At 50.5% G+C, this 6,623-nt stretch overlaps 1 pseudogene; it reads left to right on the forward strand.

Annotated features, from left to right (window-relative positions):
- The first annotated feature begins 1,807 nt into the window (after window positions 1-1,807).
- LOC119350230 lies at window positions 1,808-4,278 on the forward strand (annotated as a pseudogene).
- Window positions 4,279-6,623: the final 2,345 nt, after the last annotated feature.

Here is a 6,623-nt window from a genome sequence, read left to right on the forward strand (position 1 = left end):
TCTGAACAACCTGTGCCTCTGAGACCTCTCCTCTGGTAATTTTGACTAACCCAGTCGTCAAACTCAATGTCTCGTCAGGAACCTCCATCTCCGTTGGAGATTCAAAGAACGTAAGTTCAGCATAGTACACTCCATACATCATGAGTGATGGTGCCTGATCTCTCAAAAACGGACAGTCCCCTGAATCGTGTGCCGGTTTGCCACAAATGCCACACAGCTCAGCCACACACTCAGCAATAAAATGTCCCTTGCCACCACATCTATGGCACAGCATTTTTCTTTCTTACGCGCCCATTTGGACGGCCTCTCAGACTCAGTCCTGTCAGTCGCGTCTACTATCGCTGTCAATCCGGACTCATTTCCGGGAATCTCAGCAGAGGCAAGCGTCGAGACCACCTCCATAGCTTGCCCTGACAGAACCTGCTCCTCAACAGTCCCGTCAACCACCATCTGGTCAACAACAAGCGGCGGTGGCTGTCGTGGGCGGTACCGGCCACCTCGACCCCCACGGCCACCACGATGACAGCGGAACCCACCCCGCTGTCGGTAGCCTGGCCAGATGCCCCCTCAACAAAGCCTCCTGGGGGGCCCATGAACGGTTGCTCCATTGTGCCATCGCTCTGCCAAGCGTAGCCCCGACCACCACCCGTCGACGAGGACCCCCGGTGCTTACCAGCTCCATACGCATCAAAACCATCATCCCCCCACTGCCCCCGGGGCACGGCAGAAACTTGAGGCGGCAGCGGTGGCTGCGTCTGCACCGGCCCGACCCTGTCCTGCTGGGGCTTAGCAGCGACATGAGGCGGCGGGGGCCGGCCTCGGCTGCTTCCCGATCGAGAGCCCTGGCGCAGTCGGCCTTGACACCGCGCCACCACGGCCCGCCGCGATCATCCCGGCCGCTGCCGGCGCTGGAGGACGGATACCCGCGGGAGCAGGGGCCGGCAGTCGATGACCAGTCAATCCTCCACCACGGCCCGTAGCCGAACCAACCACCGCCACTCCTCGACCAGCAGGCAGAGCCGGTGGAGGAAGCACCCCATGGCCAGTCCCAGGGTTCAACGACGGCCCTGCCTCGCGGCCACTACCCGCGGGCAACGGCAGCGCAGCCCCACTCCCGGAAGCAGGCGGCAGCACGGCGCCACAGCCAACGCCAGCGCCCTGCGGCGACGCGGTCTGGACGCGGCCGGTCCCAGGCTTCTTCCCCGGCGGCAAGGCACCTCCGCGGCCCACCATCGCCCCAAGCGGGGGAATACGCCGCGCCCATCCACACCCAGCCGATCGAAGGTTGGGACTCCGGCGTCGCAGAACCCTAACCGGTGCAGGCGAGGAACGAAACGACGATCGAACTGGCGGACCTACGTCGCCCATAGCATCGATCAAGACCGGATCCACCTGGGCCACATACCCATGCGATACCGACCCGACCAGCCCACACGCGATGCACCGATCCGCTCCCAGCACAAGCTGGTTTGACACAGGGTTAGCCTGGGCCTCATACCCAGCTAACCCCGGCCCAACCTGACTCAGCCCAATAGCGCTTTCACTCGACCTCTCTCGGCCAATAAGCAAATTCAAACGGCGCTGGCGATCTTGAGCGATCCCGAGGCCCGAAAAACCCGACGAGACACCCGCTAGTGCCGCCGGCGGCGATCCTTCTTCTTCCGCTTAACCACGATCCACGATTCCGGCCGAACAAGATCAAAGACAGTGAGATTAGGAAGACTAACCTTCGGTAAAGGACCCTTCCAAGGCGTCATATCTGTTCACAGATGCAACCATGGCAACTATATTTTGTCCACCATCGGCTATGGCTCGGCCGAAACAGCTTACTCACCAGCCCGATCAGTTGTGCTGGAAGCTTACTACTTCTGGGGAATTCACAGTCAAGTCGATGTACCTTGACGTCATCAATTCTAGTGTTATTCCTAGTTCCATACATGTTTGGAAAGTTAAGGTTCCGCTAAAAAATCAAAGTGTTTATGTGGTTTGTACATAAACAAGTTATCTTAACGAAAGATAATTTGGTTAAGCGCAACTGGACAGGCTCTACTAGGTGTAGTTTCTGTGATCGGGATGAAAATATCAAGCACCTCTTCTTTGATTGCCCGTTGGCGAGGGTTCTGTGGCGCTCGGTACAAATTGCCTTTAACATTACTGCTCCGAGTTCGGTCGGGTCGTTATTTGGAACGTGGCTTGTTGGGATAGAGTCCGAAACAGCTAGACAAATTTGAGTAGGAGCATGTGCGTTGTTATGGGCAATCTGGAACTGCAGAAATGATTTGGCTTTTAACAGAACATCAACTATCCATTTTTTGCAGGTTTTATTCCGGGCTACTGCGCTAATCCGTATGTGGTCTTTACTCACTCCGATGGAGGCCAGGGAACGTTTGGTTACTGGATCTCTCCGGTGTGAGATGGTAGCGCGGGATATTTTCAACCGGTTTGGATGGCGGTCATGTAATAGGATAGGCGATTAGTTTACCTATCTATATTTTGCCAGCCGGTTGTGGCTTTTGGGCCTTTTTTGTCTTTGTTTCTATTGCTCTTTGTGAGCTATCATTTTGTTGCAGACTGCAAGACATTATTGAACTACTTTATTTTATAATAAATGTGGCCGTATGCATCGTTCTGATGCAGAGGCCGGAGAGTCCCCTTTTTGAAAAAAAAAACCACAACGATATATAACTTGATGATGAGATCGAGGAGGCGCCAATTTTGGTCGCCAGGCAGATCAGCTACGTCGGGACAATGTGGTCGAAGAGGCCGAACTTCGCAATCAGCAGCTCGACGTCGTCACGACAGATATGGAGTAGCACCAGCACTTATATACCATGAATTAACTCCCACTAGCTCCCTCATAAAAGCGTGTCCCAAAACTAATCTCTGCATGATCCACACAATCGACGCGACACTAAACCTCTTACTAATTAATATCTGAGGACTAAAAATTCCATGTACTCCTATGTATACTTCTCGGTCATTCGTGCATGCATGCACACATTTTGCATTGATCACCTAATTAAGTCAGTGATGCATGCCGAACTCCTCCATCCATCTATCGCCCGGAAAACTTGCTATAGCTACTCTAGGCATCACTGTGATGCACCCTAAACACAACCCTTAAACATCACAAGCTTGAGTATCGATCGCTCAATCCACTCTGGCATCGACCATGTCGATGTCGGCTTATCTCTGCTCTCCGTGGCGCCGGCCGTCAGCAGCTCTCCACCGGCACCATTGTCGCAACCACGCAGGTTACCTGTTCCTATTTGCTCAGGATCGACGGGTGCACACTGAAGACGGCCCCCAACGGCACGCTGGTCAAGTCAGGTACCTTCGGCGTCGGCGGCCACGACTGGCGCATCAAGTGCTACCCGAACGGCGAGAAGGGTTACGACGGCTGGCTCTCCCTCTATCTCGAGCACGCCAGCCATAGCAAGACCGGCGACGCAAGGGCTTGTGTCCGCATGAGCATACTGGACCACGCCGGGAAGCCATGGCGCACCAAAGGTAATACCGAAGCCAAAGGCGTTAAATATTCGAGCTCGAGCTCAACGTGCCGGGGCTGGGGAAGCTTCATGGAGACCAAAGACCTGGACAAGGAGAAGCAGTTCAAGGATGACGGCGTGTCCATCCTATGCGACGTCGCCGTCTACGACACGCGCGCTGCCAACTACCGCGCCGGGCTCACGCCCACGGGTACCGTGGTGCCCCCGAGCGAGCTGCACCAGCAGCTCGCGGTGGTCCTGTGGGAGTCCAAGGAGGGGGTGGACGTGGAGATCGAGGCCGGCGGGGAGACCTTCGCGGCGCACAGGTGGATGCTCGCCGCCCGGTCGCCCACCTTCAAGGCGGAGCTCGCGCTGACTACCGCAACGAACATGCTACACATCGACGGCATGGATCATGGATGCTGCAGTCTTCAAGGCCATGCTTCACTTCATCTACACGGACACGCTGCCGAAGGAGGTAGAGCTGGCGACGATGGCGAAGCCGCTGCTCGTGGCGGCGGACAAGTACAAGCTCGAGAGGCTGAAGCTGATCTGCGAGGAGGAGCTGTGCGGGCACATCGGCGTGCATTCGGTGGTGGCCGCCATGCTGGCGCTGGCGGAACAGAACTGTTGCCGCGTGCTCAAGGAGGCTTGCACGCAGTTCCTCTCTGAGCCCGGGAATCTGAAAGCAGCCATGGCGACATCTGATTTTGAGCAGCTGAAGACGGGTTGCCACCATGCTCTTATGGAGCTCGTCATGAAGCAGTATATTACCGCGACAGAAGCATAGCATAGGGCCCTGTAGCTTGCAGGATTAGTGTGTTAACTGGGTTTAGTCCTCTGTCTGTGTGTCCCCCTGAAAGTTCTCGTCGCCAGCAAGACAAGCTTTAATTCTTGGTTTGAATGTGAGTGAGTGTGCACGCTGCACGGTGATGTCTGTGCCTTTGTGGTTCCAGAGAAGATTAGTGTTTGCCTAATAATGTTCACTTTTACTATTCCGCATGTAACTAGATATTTTTATTTTATTTTGAAACGGAGATATTTTTATTTTTATTTTGCATTTTAAGTTGATTCCACTGGGGAAGACACAAGGCCGAGGCAGGGGTTGCCATGTTGGGGTCGCCCGTGACAGATTTGGCGTGGGAAGGTTAGAGGGATGACCAAAGTTGGTAAGAGCAGGACAGAGGCAATGCTCTTGGACAGGTCGACGTGGCGCGTGGCGACTATTTTTCGCATTAAGCAAGTCGTACGGGATCTCTCGCCTCGAGTCTACAGTACAGGGCCAGCCCGTTAGCGCAATAAAAAGAAATAAAGTAGAGTTGAAAAGGTCGCACGCAGCGCGGGGTTCGACCCGCGATATTTTTGGTTGCATTATTGCGCTGCTATCACTAAGCGATCACCCGGTTCGTGTTATGAACATAGGACGCGAACAAGATATACAATACCTCTTCAGGTTTTTGTTTTCATTTTTTTCTGGATTTCACTGACTTCTCTTTGGTTCTTTCTTTATTTCATCGGTTTTTCCATTAGTATTCACAGGTTCCTCTTTATGTTTCTTGTTTTTGTTTTTTGACGAGGCTTTCTTTGTTTTTTGTTTGCTTTTCTTTTTTTCTTCTCCATTTTTCGTTCGGTTTTCTAATTTCTTCTCCATTTTTAGTTTCGTCTTCTTTTTTCTTCTTCATTTTCGTTTTTCCTTATGTTTGTTTTTATTCTCACTCAACATTTTCATATGTCAAAAACATTTCTTTAAAAAGTGATCAACATTTTTTATATACCCATTCAACATTGTCCGAATGTTTATTCAACATTTTTCCAATAATTTCTCAACATTTTAATACTTATTTAGCATTTTTCAAATACATGTTCAACATTTTTAATACTTATTCAACATTTCTGAATAAATGTTCAACATTTTAATACTTATTCAACATTTTTCAAATACATGTTCAATATTTTGTAATACTTTTTCACCATTTTCAAATACTTATTAAAACATTTTTGAATAATTTTTTAACATTTTTTTCAAATACTTGTTCACATTTTTTAATACTTATTCAACATTTGTCAAATACTCCCTCCGTATGTAAATATAAGACCTTTTAGAGATTTCACCTTGGACTACATACGGATGTACATAGACATACTTTAGAGTGTAGATTCACTTGTTTTGCTTCGTATGTAGTCCATAGTACAATATCTAAAAGGTCTTATATTTAGGAACGAAGGAGTACTTGTTCAACATTTTTCAAATATTTATTCAACATTTTTTAATACTTATTTGACATTTTTTAATACTTGCAGGATTAGTGCGTTAACTGGGTTTGGTCCTCTGTTGTGTGTCCCCTGAAAGTTCTCGTCGCTAGCAAGACAAGCTTTAATTCTTGGGTTTGAATGTGAGTGAGGTGGTGTTTGTTTCTCTAGTCCTAGGACTTTTTCTAGTCCCTGGGACTTTTTAAAAAAGACTCTCAAGGAGGTGCTTCTAAGGACTTTTAGTAAAAAGTCCCAAAAAAGTCCCACCCTGTTTGGTTTGCTAGGGACTTTTTCTAGTCCCTACACCAAAAAGTCCCTGGAAACAAACACCCCCTGAGTGTGCACACTGCATGGTGATGTCCGTGTCTCTGTGTTTCCAGAGAAGATTAGTGTTTGCCTAATAATGTTCAGTTTTCCTATTCCGCATGTAACTAGATATTTTTATTTTTATTTTGCATTTAAGTTGATTCCAATGGGGAAGACACGAGGCCTAGGCAGGGGTGACATGGGCCGGCCATGGCGTCACCAACGAAGGACCGACACCGGGTTGCCATGTTGGGGTCGCCGGCGACAGATTTGGCGTGGGAAGGTTTAGAGGGATGGCCAGAGTTGATAACAGCATGACAGAGGCAATTGCTCTCGGACAGGTCGAGGCGGCACGTGGCGACTATTTTTCGCATTAAGCGAGAGTCGTACGGGATCTCTCGCCTTGAGTCGGCGACTATTTTTCGCATTAAGCGGGTCGTATGGGATCTCAATGAGGAAGACACGAGGCCGAGGCAGGGGTGACATGGGCCGGCCATGGCGTCACCAACGAAGAAGGACTAGCACCGGGTTGCCATGTTGGGGTCGCCGGCGACAGATTTGTTGTGGGAAGGTTTAGAG

The sequence above is a fragment of the Triticum dicoccoides genome, chromosome 1B (genome assembly GCF_002162155.2).
Source record: "Triticum dicoccoides isolate Atlit2015 ecotype Zavitan chromosome 1B, WEW_v2.0, whole genome shotgun sequence".
Taxonomy (NCBI): Eukaryota; Viridiplantae; Streptophyta; class Magnoliopsida; order Poales; family Poaceae; genus Triticum; species Triticum dicoccoides.